Source organism: Pseudorca crassidens, chromosome 11, assembly GCF_039906515.1.
Source record: "Pseudorca crassidens isolate mPseCra1 chromosome 11, mPseCra1.hap1, whole genome shotgun sequence".
Classification (NCBI taxonomy): domain Eukaryota; kingdom Metazoa; phylum Chordata; class Mammalia; order Artiodactyla; family Delphinidae; genus Pseudorca; species Pseudorca crassidens.
Window position 1 is genome coordinate 36,591,887 of NC_090306.1, and position 17,890 is coordinate 36,609,776.

A 17,890-nucleotide genomic window follows, 5' to 3' on the forward strand; every position below is an offset into this window, starting at 1 on the left:
GCTGGTGAGCATCAGATGCAATTAGCACAGTAATGCTGGAACACAGCAAAACGAAACTGCTTGTTTAGTATCAATGGGCAGAAAATCGTTTTGACTGAATATCTGCCCGTCACCGTCGCAGCCACAAACTTCTCAAAGTTACGAGTCACATCTTGTCATTGCAGCTCACTACCAAGCATCAAGGGACCCTTAATAAATACAAACTGGTTACGAGAAAGAAGAGAGCATCCTTTTCTTGGTATCTGTTGGGGGCTGCTGAGAACAGTCTTTCAACCTCCCACGGTAACGATCGGGTCCTTTCTCCTGATAAGCAGCTGGTTCCCTTAGCGGTAATGAGCACTGTTAACCCAAGGCATTAAGCCCCCTAGATCAAGGATAACAAAAACTATGTCCTTGAGAGCACAAGTCGGTATGAAGTGAGGTGAATTATGATGCTAAAACGTAGCTTCAATTGCTCACCCAGTTCTGAATATGTTGCTTACAGTCTTCAGCTCAGCTCTGCCAAAATTGGGTTCCAGTCCCATTACCGAAGGCAGGCAAAAGGGGAAGCGCAGCGCCATCTGCTGTCTGCCTGAGGGGAGAGCTGACACTGCGAAGGAATTACTTCTGTGTTCTGAAGGTGTTTCTTCCACGTTCTGTAAAGCAATTCTCTCTGATATCAACGAATACATGAAATTTACTTGTTAAATTTTTATTATTTATTATCATTTATTTATGTGTAATATTCTAGATAAGGATCTCAGATGAAAATGAGGTTTGAAGTTTAAAATCTAGTTTATAATATTTATGAATGTCATAGAATCACAGCATACATTTTTTTAATCACAGCATACATTTTTTTAATAAAGCATCTGACCTTAATTACAGTTCTTTCCTTTGCATTCATTTTAAATACCACAAAATTAATGCCATACACAAAGGGAAATATTGCAGAGGGATAAGGTATTCAAACAATGTTATAAAACAGCACCTTTTGAGTTAAGATAAATATTCTTAAAATAACATATTAGAACTTAAAGAATGATTCAAAAGTAGTCTTCTTTCCTTAAAATAGCTGAGGTTTTGCACTGTGTGACTGATCTTTCTTTAGCTGGATTCCATATGTAATTCTATTTTAATGAAGCCTATTTTCAGAGCTGACAGTGGTGCACTGGGATTCTTTCAACTATGAATGAATATGTCCTGGACAGGACTAGATACTGGTCTCTAACTTGGATGATTTAGGGCTTATGTGACCAGAAAAAAATGGTAAACAGGATGTCAAGGACAGCCACAAAAGTCTCGGAACCCTTACCTAATGTACAGCCAGCCCTAAAATTCTGGATTGAGACCACAGCAGAGACCTGGACAGAGAAGCCCAAAGGCAGCTTCCTCTGGCATCTCCTGCCAACATCTTATTCCAGGTGTTGATTTTTACTAAGTTTCTACTCCTATAACTTGAGGTAGGAGTGACAGCAAGAGGTAAACAATGCTTGTTTTTTATTATAAATATTCCCAAAAATATTGGGAAAGAACAAGATGCTAGAAATAGTATTCATGAAACAAATTATAAATTAAGCCATAAGAAACTACTGCTACTTGACTATTTTTTACCTTAAATAAGGCAATTTCACATACCACTTAGGAAATAGGAAACTCGAGGAAAGGTACATTAACATGGATGTGACTAGTGAATAACATTCCTTGTAAGTGCAGTTTTTAACCGCACAAAGTTTGTTCACAGCCGAAGCCATGTTTATGCAACATTAAGTTTGTCAAATATTTTAGCTTGCTTCATGAGTTTTATCAAACAGAATACACTGACTCAAATAAGCTTCCAGGAGGGGCTATCAATTTGGGTGTTAAGACTTAGTTTCTCATCCTTCTTTACTAATTAAGTTTCTGTCAAACCTTTTGTGTTATAATATAGATAAGAACTACATATGAAATTAACTAATAGATATGCTATGTTGCAAAAGTCCATTTTTAAGGCAGTTGCTTGAAGGTAAGAAAGTACCTCCTCAAAGAAATAAAAAGTGGTTAATTTCCCAAGCCAATTCATGAGTCTGCGTAATTCATCATACAGTTACATTATGACGTTATTTTACAAACCAAAATGGCAAGCCCAGGAAACAGAAAGCTAAAAAGGAGAAGGAAAAGGATCAAAACGTGGCATTGTGATACTTAGTGTTCGTGACACCATTTACAGTAGTCTGCCATACTATGTTATTTTTAAGTACTAAAATACATATTTAGTTCTGGATAATACTGTTGCTTCAATATTTGAAAAAATGTGAAATCTGAATCCTTTATGTATTCAAAAATCAGTGACTCAATTCTTCAATTTATGCCACGAAACAAACCTGTGCTCGTTTTTTAGAGCTGGGTAAGACCACACCCAAAAGGTTGCAATAAGTAACCAAATGTGCAATTGCAAGGCTTCCACTGAAAGGGTAAGTCTTCTTCCAATTCAAAGACTTTCTGAGCAAGTAAAATATGAATCTGTCAGTATTGACATTGATAGAGATCTCTCAATCTCAGTCTTTAAGACACTAAGAAAAGAAAAGACAAACCCGAAATGTTTTTTTCAAAACAAAATATTGAAGCTTATGATAATAAAAAGATTGTCAGTCTCAAAAATATTCAAAAAGTACTCCTCAAAGAGATGGCATTGTTTGAAGATGAAAGAGTCAAAAGTAAATGTCTGGAGTTAGCTTCTAACTTGCTTCTCCACTTCTGACAGGTACATAGAAAGAGCATTATGAGCAGCTGAAAAAATTTGTACAAAAACATGCTTGCAACTGAATAATGATACCGTTGACCTCATTTCTTTTAAGTTAGTGCTTCTTAAAAGAACTATAAATTACAACAGATATTTGATTTTACATTTTGTGACTAATTATCTTCATTTTATAAAGAGCCCATTTAAGTAAAGCATTATTTTATATATTTCATTTTTTAATAATTTTACTATTATAATGCTTATTTATTTTCATGAATTTATATTTTACTTGAGGTTTTCTAGGTTTATAATTTTTATATTTGAAATGTATGACTTTTTAATCCAACTGAATTTTAAGAATTATGAAATTTTGTTTTAAATAAATTATAGGTGATACATGTATTTCAGTGTTCATTTCACTTAAAATCAAAATAAATACTGAAGTGCCAGAAATGTCATTTTTTTCTGGTATATCATAATGTCTAGTGGTGCTCAGAGACAACATGTTGAGGAGGAAAGAACGAACTAGGACCCAAGAGACCTATATTTCAGGCTGAAATAAGACCTACTGAGGCCATAAATAGTGAATGGTACCCCTTCACCAATATGTAATTAAAAATTAAAACAATACTAAGTCATAAACTAAACTCAACAGTCTTTATTTTTCTCATAATGAATAATAATTTTGTTGTTAAATATTAAAAAATATGACATGCTTCATCCATCTACAGTGCAGTCCTCCCCAGTCTCCTTCTGTTGCCGACTCTGCCTCTGTTCACAAGTGACTTCACCTCTCCAGGCCTTTCTTTATCAACACAATAAAGGATTTTGATTAGATGACATCCAGCCTCCCATCCAGCTCTAAAGAATTACTCCCTGCTTCCAGTCACTGTAGAGTCAGTCCTAGGCAATTGTGACATTGTGATTTATAATAAGATATATATACATTTGTTCTTCATCCCCATTTCTGGCACAGAGCTCCTAAAACCCTTGGAATTTCCTAAGAGGTGAGAGGGATTAAGGTGTCTCTTGTTATGTTAATTAGGTGACTTTGGACCCTACCTAAAGATGGGAACTGGTTGCCAGGAGAACAAGCCATGTGATTAAAGAGTTGGAATATTTAATGCCACTCTCAGACCTCCAGGAAGGGGAGAGAGGCTAGAGATTGAATTCAATCACCAATTCCCAATGATTTAATCAATCATCCCTACGTTACAAAGTCTCCATAAAAAACAGAAGAGACGGGATTCAGAGAGCTTCCGGGTTGGTGAACATGTAGAGATTCAGAAGAGTAGCACTCCTGGAGAGGGCATGCAAGATCTGAGACATTTCCCCACACCTCACCCTATGCATCTTTTCTATATCTAGTAAGTAAATGTTTCTCTGAGTTCAGAGGACCGCTTTAGCAAATAAATTGAGCCCAAGGAGGGGATCATTGGAACTCTGGATCTATAGCTGGTCTGTCAGAAGCACAGGTGACCACCTAGAGTTGCCACTGGCATCTGAAGTGGAGTGGATGCAGTCTTATAAGACTAAGCCCTTAACCTGTTGGATCTGACTCTACCTCCTGGTAGATAGTATCAGAATTGGCCTGAATTGTAGGACACCCAGCTGCTGTCAGAGAATTGCTTGTTGGTGTGGGAACCCCTTTCCCCCACATTGGAAGTTGGTTGCAAAACCTCTTAGCAAAGTTTATGAATACCTTTGAAATCTTCCTACCTCCCTTTAAGACAGAAAACTGTTGAACTAATTCATAGGACTGTGTGAATGCATGATAGATAGCCTTAACACTTCCAGGTGTGCATTTATTTTAATATTATTAACCATGAGTCTCTAATTAAGGGGATTTCAGGCATTTTTTAAGAATGATTTTTTTAGGAGTGATAAGCATGGTATTTGCCGAGAACAAAGGCTTTGGTGCATGACTGATATGGATTTAGAGATTGACCAGTTCTACCAGAGCGGCAGGTACATGGATTTAGCAAGGGCATGGAAAAATAAGCACTCTCAAATATTCCTCTAGGGACAGTAATTTGGTTATATGTTTCAGATTTTCAAAGGTATGTATCCATTGGCTGGACAATTCCACTTGAGGAGTTTGTCCTATAAATTTATTCACAAAAGGCAAAATTTAGGTAGAAGGACCTTTATAAGGCTGAGTATGCTACGGCATAGACTGAGCTAGTTATCCTCAGCCCCCCTCCCCACCCTTCTATACTCTGTTCTGTGCTACTGAGACTCTCAGTGTGCAAACTGCATTTTCCAGCCACCCTTGTCAGCTGGCTTCCCATTTGGTTCTGCCAGTAAGAGATCCTGGAAGGTAATGAGAAGGCCGGAGAAAAAAGACAAACCTTCTATTTCTGGCTCAGCCAGTGTGGTGGTTACTGCTGGTGGCTGGCATATACTGTCACGGCAGCAGAAGTCCGAATTCAGTACCCCAAGAACCATCTTTTCAGCTATTTCAGTGCTGACCTAAGTGCACAGATTCAGCAGGTCCAGAAGCAACTGGCTGCAATAGTATCTCCAACAGAACAGCGCTGGTGCGGGTTTCTACTCAAGGGGTATTAGTGCCTTCTGATCTCAGATTATCACGCCATCTTCCATGTTTCCCAGGGCTCCCTAAATCTTCTAACTTTTGCTGTTCCAACCCTTCTAGGACCTTTCTAACCAGTTTCCTATGTTGAATTCCCTCTGTTTGAAATACACAATAAATTCTGTCTTTCAAAATGGTCCTCAAATGATACAAAGATCATCCATTCCAGTATTGTATTTAATAGGAAAATACTTTAAAACAATATAAGTGTCACTCAACAAGGGACTGGTTAAATAAACTATGACACATAAAAACAATGGAATACTATACAGCTGGCATAAAGACTGATGCACCTCTATATGCACCAGTATGAATAACCTCCAAGTTACTACAGTTAAAAAAAAAAAAACAAGGTGCAGAATATCATGATAGTATGCAACCATTTGTGTCAATCTCTCTTCCAGTTGAATTTTAAGTTCACAGACCCTGTATTCTAGCCAACCGGATGGTTTAACTGGCACCATGGCCATGCTGAGGCCAAAATACCTTTCTAGTTTTCTCTTTGCTATTTCCTCTTTTTACCTCCTTCCCCACAAAATACTGTTTCTGTCTATGGTCTGTGGTTGATGAAATTAATGTGGGTCTAAAATATATGATTGGATTCTTGGATCATTTCTTTTGTTTGAGATGAGACTATAAGACTACAGTAAGTCCCCTACACATGAACAAGTTCCGTTCCGAGAGCATGTTTGTAAGTCCGATTTGTTCGTAAGTCCAACAAAGTTAGCCTAGGTACCCAACTAACACAATCGGCTGTATAGTACTATAATGTAATAGATTTGTAATACTTTTCACACAAATAATGCATAAAAAACAAATACACACAAAAAATAAAGAAAACTTTTTTAATCTTACAGTACAGTACCTTGAAAAGTACAGTAGTACAGTACAACAGCTGGCATACAGGGGCTGGCATCAAGTGAACAGGCAAGAAGAGTTACTGACTGGAGGAGGGAGAAGAGGTGGGAGATGGTAGAGCTGAAGGATCGTCAGCAAAAGGAGACAGAGGGCAAGTTGCAATTTCACTCACGCCTGACACTGATGGCTCAGGTTCTGGTTCCTTGCTGTATTCAATTCTATCTACCCTCTTGAAAAAACAATCCAGTGATGTGGATGAAAACCAAATATATATGAAAAATATATTTGGTTAAGTGAATGACCAAATATATATTTCTTATAAATCACAATATCACAGTGGGACTTTAATTTTATTATGGCGATGAGAAGAAGGAAAATCCACTTTTTGTATTTTGTTTTGAACAACAGAAGAAAGATTTAATAGTCAAGTGTGCTTTAACTTTCTAATAGAAAAAAATATGATATTAATGAGAAGAGGAACTTAAACTTTTCTGTGAAATCCAGGTGTTTGCTTGACAGTCAGGGGATGCTCAAATCAAATTCGAGGTGTATTGCTGGCAGATATGTCCCGTGCTCTAGAGACAAAGGAAATGAGTGAATTCTCCAGGGTAGAGAGACTTCTACCTCTACCAGAATTTATTGTGTATGTAGTCTTCAGGTTTACTTAATTAATGCTCTTCCTTGACCCATTTCAGAATTTCTGGGAGCAACATAAAAGAGGAATTTACAAAAGCCCTTCAGGGGCTTCATTACCTTTTTAATTAGTCCCAAGAAGTAGCTAACATATCTGAAGTGACTCCATAAAGATCCAAGCAGGATTTATCAGTCTGGATTTGGTCAGAGAACAGAGCCACTACAAGTTTTAAGAAATAAGGAGTTTAACATAGGAATTAAAGTCTGCAGCTGAAAAAGAAGAAAAATAGTGACTAACAACCTCGATTTAAACTAAGGCAGTGGAAGAGAAGTAGCCAGAGCTCACATAGGGAAGCCTGAGAAACTGTTGCTCGTGGCCACCAACACCGGCAGGGGGAGCTCTAGAGAAACCTGCCAAGCCATCACGTGTGGCCGCCTGACTTGCTGTGAATAATGGCTCTTGCTTTCACTTTCAAAATCTCAATACAAGATTCTCTCTTGCCCATCTCTCGCCATACAGGGAAAGAGTTTCTGAGAAATGTAGTTCCAGCTTTACATGGTGCCTAGTTGGGAATGAACAATCTAGTACAGGGAACTTCACTCTTTCCTCCACCAAAACCTTTGGCATTGGACACAGTTGGCTGCTTCCTTCTTTTCAAAGTACATTCTTCCCTTGGGTTCTGAAATATCACTTTCTCTTGGATCACATTTTACCTAGTTTCTATTTCTCAGTCTTTTTTGATGCTTCCTCTTCATCTCCCAGAGATCAGTCCTGGGACCTCCTTGCTGATCTCACCTGGTCTTATGACTTTATATAATATCTGTGTACAGATGACTCCCCAATATACGTCTCCAGCTCAGATGACCCAAAACTCTTGACTCATGTAACCAAGTGCCCTCTTCTCTGCTCACACGTCTAGTAGCCCAAATCAAATTCTTGATTACCCCCAAGAAAAAGTTCTCCCTCAGCCTCCCGCATCTCAATAAATAACAACACCATTTGCTCATATCAACAGTCGTTATTTTATTTTTCTCTCATCCCAAAGCCGATGCATCACCAAACCCTATCAGCTCTATGCTCAAGATATGTCAAGAGTCTGTCCACATCTCATCACCTCTACCTCTGTATCCCTGTGCAAGTTCCCATCTGGATTTCTGCAATGGTCTCCTAATCCACCCCACCCCAAGTCTATTCCCAGTACAATAGGCAGAGGGATCCACCTAAAACATACAACATACCTTAGATCACATCACTTCTCTGCTCAGAATTCTACAATGGCTCTGTTTCATTTGTTATCACAAAGGTTTGCCCTGACCACCTTTTATAAAACAACAACCCCATCAGCATACCCCTTAGTGTCTATCACCATCTAACTACTATGTATTTATGTAGTAGTCTATTTCTCTGCTGTGGACTGTGCTGCATCTCTCTAAGGTTCCTATGTGAAGCCCTAAGCCCCAATGTGATGACGTTTGGAGACAGGTCCTTTGAGAGTTAATCAGGGTTAGATGAGGTCATGAGAATGAGGTCCTCATGATAGGATTAATGCTCTTATAAGAGACACCAGAGACCTTGCTTCCTCTTTCTCTGCCATGTGAGGACAAGCTAGAAGGCAGCCATCTGCAAGCCAGAAAGAGGGCTTCACCAGGAACTGAATCTGCCCACACCTTGATTTTGAACTTCCTAGCCTCCAGAACTATGAGAAAATAAACTTCTGTTGTTGAAACCACCCAGTCTGTGGTATACTGTTATGGCATCCTGAGAAGATTAAAACAATCCACTCTCCCCAACTAGATTATAAGATTCATAAGGAACCAGATTTTGTTTGTTCACTGCTGTATCCCCAGCACCTAGTTGCCACTCGACATACAGTGTATTTGTGCAATGAAATGACTGAATGAATGAGTTGCCCAATATCTTAGCTAGAATGTGGCAGAGCTTGAACTAACTCAGATGCTAGCTGATAAAAACACAATGAAGGATAAGTTTTCTATCTTAATTGTGTGAATCTAATTTGCAAATGATAATACAAGCAACCCATCATGAATATTCTAGTACATTCAGAAAATAAAAATATTAATTCTTCCTCTCAGCCTTTCTCCTATATGAAAGACGTGGTCATCCACTTGGGAAAACCTCACAGCATATCTATCCCAACACAAACTTCACCCAGTAAACAGCATGCGAGGATTCAGAGAGCATAGCATTAAACTCTACTCCCCATTCAAACCACAGAAATATGTTTCTTGAAAGCTTTTGCAGAGCTAACTCCCAGTACAAGGGCCAGCCAGCACTCTTGAGGTCCTGACTTTAAAACGATGGCATAGCTTTGTTAATTCCCCAAGAGGGAGTGCATTTGTTAAAGAGACATAATTCACAATGTGAATTAGCTTCTGATAGTAATTCATCTGGTTCCACTAACACAGAAAGCTCAAAACCATTCAGACTTCTTTCCTTGAGACTACTGAAAATAAGATTCCTTTCAAAGCAGTAAGTAGTAATTGTCCCTGAAAATCAAGGCCAAATGGGCCAGAAATGAGAAGCAGGATGTAAATTCTGAGTTTGGGCCCACCAGAGCCAATTACTGTAACAGGGACAATCTTGGTGTCTTTATTTGGAAGCTTGAGGTAGGCTGTTTACTGCAAGTTAAATGAACTGATGTGTTCTCTATGTGTAATTGAGGAGAAACCTGTTGGGTCACAGATTCATCCAGTAATTGCCTAGGACTCCTATGAGAGTGCTTACATAATTTTCTTTGTATGTGTTTTCCAAAAGGACATAGTCTCCTATCCAGTGTTCTCTAAACCACAAATACACCCCATTGATTTTCTCGGTCTACAGTGTGTTGATTTTCAGCCCATCGTGTATAAGGTGAAAGGAAACAATAGTTGTATATAGAAAATATTGATCTGCAACCATTGATTCAAGGCCCCATGGTATCAAAAGATTAGTTACTTTTAAGAGAAGTACTAAAGGTGACTTTCAGCTACTTTTTATTGACTAACACAAGCCAGATAAATCCTTCTATTCAAAGCCATAGACTCTTCTCCAGAAGCCATAATGAATAGACTATTTTACTCCCTTGCTTGAGATCTGAATAACACTGTGAACGTATTTTCCAAATACATATAAACATGTGCTGCACTATTACCAAATAGTTCACAATATTTATACTTAACTATAATAGTAAATAATACATTTAGTATTTACTGTGTCCCAGGAATTGTTCCAAGTGATTTACATATATTTATTTATTTAGTGTTCACAATACCCTCTGAGTTAGGTACCAATATCATTCCCATTTTACAGAAGAGTAAACCAAAACATAGAAAGATTAAGTAACTGGTCCAAAGTCACACAGCTAGTAAGTAGCAGAGCCAGGCTTTGAACTCAAGTAGCCTGGCTCTAGAAGTTATACTTTTAAGCACTACACAATGGTACCACTCAAATTTTAAGGAAAATGTGAGAAAATTCATGGGTCAAAGCTGCAAATAAGGCTTCCCTGGTGGCGCAGTGGTTGAGAGTCCACCTGCCAATGCAGGGGACACGGGTTCATGCCCTGGTCCAGGAAGATGCTGTGGAGCGGTTGGACCCGTGGGCCATGGCCGCTGAGCCTGCGCGTCCGGAGCCTGTGCTCCGCAACGGGAGAGGCCACAACAGTGAGAGGCCCGCGTACTGCAAAGAAAAAAAAAAAATTAAACGTAGAATTGCCATATGATCTAGCAATGCCACTTCTGGGTATATACCAGAAGGAATTAAAAACAGGGATCTGAACAGACATTTGTACACGCGTATTCAAAGCAGCATTATTCACAATAGCCAAAAAGTGGATGCAACCTAAGTATTCACTAACAGGTGATTGGATAAACAAAATGTCATATATACATATAATGGGAATATTATTCAGCTTTTAAAAAGGAGGATATTCTGACACACATTCAACACGGCTGAACATTGAAGACATTTTACTAAGTGAAATATGCCAATCACAAACGAACAAATACTGCATAATTCCACATATATGAGGTACCTAGAGTAGTCAAACTCATAGAGACAGAAAGTGGAATGATGGTTACCAGATGCTGGGGTAAGGGGGAAATGGGGAGTTACTGCCCAAGGGCATACAGTTTCCATTTGAGAAGATGAAAAGTGTTCTGAAGATGGATGGTGGTGATAGTCACACAAGAATGTGAATATATTTCATTCTACCAAACCGTACATTTAAAAATGGTTAAATTTTATGGTAAGTGTATTTTACTACAATAAAAAAGACCACATGTGTTCATTTGTGCATACATGTAAATAGATAATAGATAGATCAATAGATGATAGAGCCTCTCTTTTTTGTACTACTTGAAGCTGTGAACACTGTTCTGAACCTTCTTTTCTTCTCATAACAACATATCTTAGAGAGAATTCAATATCAGCACATTCTTTTAAATGGCTGGTTGATATTCTATAGTACAGGATACTATAACTTATCTAAGCTACCTGTTATCAATGGTCATTTAATTATCTACAGTCTTTTGTTACAATATACAATGCTACAAGAGCAACATAAAATCCTCTAGAATAGAAAGTACACAATAGAGCTTGTATTAGTCAGGATAGACTAGGTAACATGGTGTTAAAAGAACAACCCCGAAACCCTTTACTAAACTCTCAGATTCTCTTAATACAGCAAGAGTTTGTTTCTTACTCATGTGACACAGCCTGCAGGAATCAGCAAGGGCTTTTGCTCCACAGAGTTCCACCATCTTCTTCATCATCCAGAAAACAGCCTCCCTCCTTGATCACTGGGCTTCCTACAGTCTCAGCCCAGAAGTAAACTCATATCTCATTAGCCAGAACTAGTATTTTCTCCCTCTCAACTGAAAAGAGGCTGAAAAAATGTAGGAGAATAAGAAAATCTATTTCAGTAACTCTTCCGTACTTCAATCACACAAATAGAAATAATTTCCTCACTAAGGTAAATCCAAAGTTTGCAAATTATTTATGGAAGGCTTTTTAAACTCTCAAGTGATTATTTTTCATTCAACAAATACTTATATCACTCCTACCATATGCTGAGTGCAGGAACATGGTAGGCACTCAATAAATATTTGCTGAATAAGCAAATAAATGATCCCTAATTATGTTAGTAATTGCTACCATTTCTCCTAGAACAATCCAACTACTAGAAATGGATAGGAAAAGAATAAGAAATGACTTCTATCTTCTCACCTAGTCACTTGACCAAGAGCCCAAATTAACTAAACTTCCTATTTGAGGGCAAACCTCCTCATCAGGAGAACCAGGAATCTGACTAAGCTCTAAGCTACAATTCAGCTATGGTTATTGCCCAGTTCAAAATTCTCATTGTTTCAAGGTCAATCCATGAGCCATGGTTGGCACTTAAAACATTTCAGCTTACACCTCACATTTGCATTCTGCACAAACATTATGCACAGGTAGAAGAAGAGGATTCAGCTTAATCCAATAGCTAATTAGCAACACCTGCACCAAGGAACTATTAGCATCTTGCTATTAGGTTACTGTCTGCATTACAGGATAAGTGATTATGCCTGTCAAATTATGATAGGACTTGTTTCATTTTTTAGTTCATGTATAAATTTAAATGCCATTTTTTTAATGTCCCACAAAATGTTTAGATATGACATAGCTCTTTTTGAATTGCAGTTACAGATTTCAGTTGTCAATGACAGATTTACAATTAAATTCCTAGAAAACTTAAAAGTTGTATTTACATGAATAAGCATATCCTTTTAATTATTAGTATCAGAGTATCTCCTCTACTCAGTCTACCTGTTCTCCCTAAGGCTCTAGTGCCTAGATATAAACTCTAAATGTAGTAACATGGGTTAATTCTCAAAATTTTATGCCTATGCCTAAAAGAACACCCAGCATGTGTAGGTTCTGAATGTATATTTGTTGAATTAATTAACTCAGCTTCTGCATCTATGTTGATGACTCTCAGATCTCCACTCCTAACCATTCTCTAAGCTCCTGGCTTCAATTCACTTACAAAATATATTTCAGTATTTCACAATTCTACAGACAGTATATGCTCTACTATGATAACCATTTAATTATTTTCTAGGTTTACAGTCACTCAGCTCAAGATCAAGAATTCACAGTATCCCTTATCCACATGTGAACAAAATCTTTTTTCCTCTAGAGAGAGGAGTGGTCAAGATGATGGAGTAGGAAAACCCTGAGTTCACCTCATTCCACAGGCAAACCACAACTGCAGTTATTTACAGAGCAATTATCCATGAAAGTGACCTGAAAACTAGCAGAAAAGACCTACAGCTAAGAACAACAACAAGACAGGCAGATGGGGCAGAGATGCAATACAGTCAAGACCCACACCCAGATAGGCAACCCACAAATGGGAAGATAATTATAATTACAAAGGTTCTCCCCAAGGAGCAAGGGGTCTGAGCCCCACATTGGCTCCCAAGGCCAGGGGTCCTGCATCAGAAAGATAGACTCCCAGAACATTTGTTTTTGAAAGCCAGTGGGGCTTACTTTCAAGAGAGCCAGAGGGCTGTGGGAAATAGAGACTCCACTCTTAAAGGGCACACACAAAATCTCACACACTCTGAGACCCAGGGCAGAAGCAGTAAACTGAAAGGGGCCTGGGTCAGACCCACCTGATAATCTTGGAGAGCCTCCTAGAGAGGCAAATGCAATTGAAACTCATCCTGGGGATATAGACCCTGGCAGCAGCCATTTTTGGAAGCTCATCCCACCACAAAGACACTGGTACTGGTAATCCTCCCTCTAGCTTATTAGTGCTGGGACCTGGCCCCACCCTATAGCCAGTCAGCATCAGCCCTGGGATGCCCTAGGCCAGGTCCCTACCCACCAGCAGGCCAACTGTCATAAGACCCCCTGAACACCCAGCCAACCTGGGAACCGGCCCAGCCCACCAGAGGGCCCAGGACCTAGCCCCATCCACCAATGAGCCTGCACTTGCCCCAGGACCCTCAGGGGCCCCCATAGCTAGCCATCAGATTAGCCCCCCCCCACCAACAGGCTAACACCAGCTCCTGGACCACCACACCTCACAGACAATCAAGTCAAGACCCAAATTACCCACCAGCAGGCTGGCACCACTCGTAGTGGATACCCAGAACCCTGGCCATGCCCAGGGAAGTACAAAGAGTCCCAAACAGAATCAACCCAAAGAGGACCATACCAAGACACACTGTAATTAAAATGGCAAAAATTAAAGATAAAGAGAGAATACTAAAAGCCGCAAGGGAAAATCAACAAGTTATGTGCAAGGGAATTCCCATGAGGCTATCTGCTGATTTTCAGCAGAAACTCTGCAGGGAGTGGCATGATACAAAGTGATGAAAGGGAATAAAAGAAAAAAAAAAGCCAACAACCAAGCATACTGTGCACAGCAAGGCTTTCATTGAGATTTGATAGAGAGATAAAAGTTAAAAGAGTTCAGCACCATTAAACCAGCTAAACAAGAAATAAGGTAAAAGTACTCGAAGTGGAAAAGAAAAGGCCAAAACTAGAAATATGAAAAGCACAAAAGGAAAATTCTCATTGGTAAAGACAAAAATATAGTAAAGGTAGTAGATCAACCACTTATAAAGCTAATAGGAAGGTTAAGACAAAAGTAGTGAAATCATCTATATCCACAATAAGGAAAGGGATGTACAAAAGAAAAGGATATAAAATATGATATCACAAACAATAAACATGGAGAGGGGGAATAACACTGCAGAACTGTTAAAATGCATTTGAACTTAAGAGATCAGCAACCTAAAACAATCATGTGTATGTACCTATAGATTGCTATACATAAACTTCATGGAAACCACAAACCAAAAATCTATAATAGATACACACACAAAAAAAGAGAAAGGAATCCAAACATAACACAAAAGGCAGTCATCAAGTCACAAGGGAAGAGAGCAAAAGAAGAAGACAGGAACAAAAAAGAACCACAAAACCAATTAACAAAATGGCAAATGAGTACATACCTATCAATAATTACTTTAAATGTAAGTAGACTAAATACTCCAATCAAAAGACATAGAGTGGGGCTTCCCTGTTGGCACAGTGGTTAAGAATCCACCTGCCAACATGGGAGACACGGGTTCGAGCCCTGGTCCAGGAAGATCCCACATGCCACGGAACAACTAAACCCATGTGCCACAACTACTGAGCCTGTGTTCTTGAGCCCATGAGCCACAACTACTGAGCCCACATGTCACAACTACTGAAGCCTGTGCACCTAGAGTCTATGCTCTGCGACAAGAGAAGCCACCACAATGAGAAGCCTGCACACTGCAATGAACAGTAGCCCCTGCTCACTGCAACTAGAGAGAGCCCGCACACAGCAACAAAGACCCAACGCAGCAAAAAATAAATAAATTAAAAAACAAAAAGACATAGAGTGGATGAATGCACACAAAGACAAGACCCATATATATGCTGTCTACAAGAGGCTAATTTCAGAGCTAAAGACACACATATCTGAAAGCGAAGGAATGGAAAAATATATTCTATGCAAATGGAAATGAAAAGAAAGCCAAGGTAGCAATACTTATATCAGACAAAATAAACTTTAAAACAAAGACTTTAGCAAGATATAATGAAGGATATTACATAATGATCAAGGCATCAATCCAAGAAAATATAACAATTCAAAATATATATGCACCCAACATAGGAGTACCTAAATACAGAAAGCAAATATTAACAGACATAAAGGGAGAAATTGACAGTAACATGGTAGTAGTAAGGGACTTTAACACCCTACTTACATCAATGGACAGATCATCCAGACAGATAATCAGTAAGGAAACACTGTCCTTAAACAATACATAAGATCAGATAGATTTAATAGATTATATAGAGATCATTCCAGCCAAAAGCAGCACAATACACATTCTTTTCAAGTGTACATGGAACATTTTCCAGGAGAGATCACATGCGAGGCCACAGAACAGGTTTTAGTAAGTTTAAGAAAATTGAAATCATATCAAGCATCATTGCTGACCATAATACTATGAGAGTAGAAATCAAGTACAAGATAAAAAAATGCAAAACCTACAAACACATTGAGGCTAAACAATATGTTACTAATAACCAATGGGTCACTGAAGAAATTAAAGAGGAATAAAAAAATACCTGGAGATGAATAAAAATTAAAACCTAATGATCCAAAATCTATGGGATAAGGCAAAAGCAGTTCTAAGAGGAAAGCTTATAGCTATACAAGCTTATCTCAGAAACAGGAAAAATCTCAAATAAACAACCTAACCTTACACCTAAAGAAACTAAAAGGAACACACAAAACTCAAAGTTAGAAGAAAAGAAACCATAAAGATCAGAGAAGAAATAAATAAAATAGAGACTAAAAACAACAACAAAAGAAAAGATCAATGAAACTTAGAGTTGGTTCTTCAAAAGGATAAACAAAATTGGTAAACCTTTAGCCAAACTCATCAAGAAAAAAAAGAGAGGGAGCTCAAATAAATAAAATCTGAAATTAAAAATGTTACATCTGACACCTCAGAAATACTGAGGATCATTAAGAGATTACTATGGGGTTTTCCTGGTGGCACAGTGGTTGAGAGTCCGCCTGCCGATGCAGGGGACACAGGTTCATGCCCCAGTCTGGGAAGATCCCACATGTCATGGAGCGGCTAGGCCCGTGAGCCATGGCCACTGAGCCTGCGCGTCCGGAGCCTGTACTCCGCAACGGGAGAGATCACAACAGTGAGAGGCCCGCGTACCGCAAAAAAAAAAAAAAGAGAGAGAGAGATTACTATGAAGAATTATATACCAATAAAATGGACAACCTAGAAAAAAATGAACAAATTCCTAGAAATGTACAATCTCCCAAGACTGAACAAGGAAAAAACAGAAAATATAAACAGACCAATTACCAGTAATAAAATTGAATCAGTAATTAAAAAAAAAAACTCCTAAAAAACAAAAGTCTGGAACCAAGATGTTCAAACAGGTGAATTCTACCAAACATTTAGAGAAGAGTTAACACCTGTCCTTCTCAAATGATTCTGAACAACTGCAGAGGAAAGAATGCTTCCAAACTCATTTCACAAGGCCAGCATCACCCTGATAACAAATTAGACAAAGATGTCATAACCAAAAATATCACATGCCAATAACACTGATGAAAATAGATACAATAATTCTCAACAAAATATTAGCAAACCAAATTCAACAATACGTTAAAAGGATCATACATCATGATCGAGTGGGACTTTTCCCAGGGATCCAAGGATGGTTCAATAACCACAAATCAATCAATGTGATGCACCACATTAACAAATTAAAGAATAAAAATCATAAGATCATCTCCATCAATACAGAAAAAGCTCTTGACAAAATTCAACATCTATTTACAATAAAAACCTCAACAAAGTGGATATAGAAGGAACATACCTCAACATAATAAAAGCCACATATGACAAGCCCACAGCTGACATTATACTCAATGGTGAAAAGCTGAAAGCATTTTCTCTAAGATCAGGAACAAGACAAGGATGCCCACTCTCATCACTTTTATTCAACATAGTATTGGAAGTCCTAGCCACAACAATCAGACAACAAAAAGAAATAAAAGGAATCCAAATTGGAAAGGAAGAAGTAAAACTGTCACTGTTTGCAGATGGCATGATACTATGCAAAGAAAATCCTAAAGATGCCACCAAAAACTTACTAGAACTCATCAATCAATTTGGTAAAGTTGCAGAACACAAAATTAACATGCAGAAATCTGTTGCATTCCTATACACTAACAACCAACTACCTGAAAGAGAAATTAACAATCCAATTCACAATCACATCAAAAAGAATAAAATATCTGGGAATAAATCTAAGGAGGTAAAAGACCTTTGTATGGAAAACTATAGACACTGATGAAAGAAATTGAAGGTGACACAAACAAATGGAAAGACATACTGTGCACATGGATTGGAAGAATTAACATTGTTAAAGTGCCCATTCTACCCAAGGCAATCCACAGATTCAGTGCAATCCCTATCAAAATACCAATGGCATTTTTCACAGGTCTAGAACAAATAATTCTTAAATTTGTATGGAAACA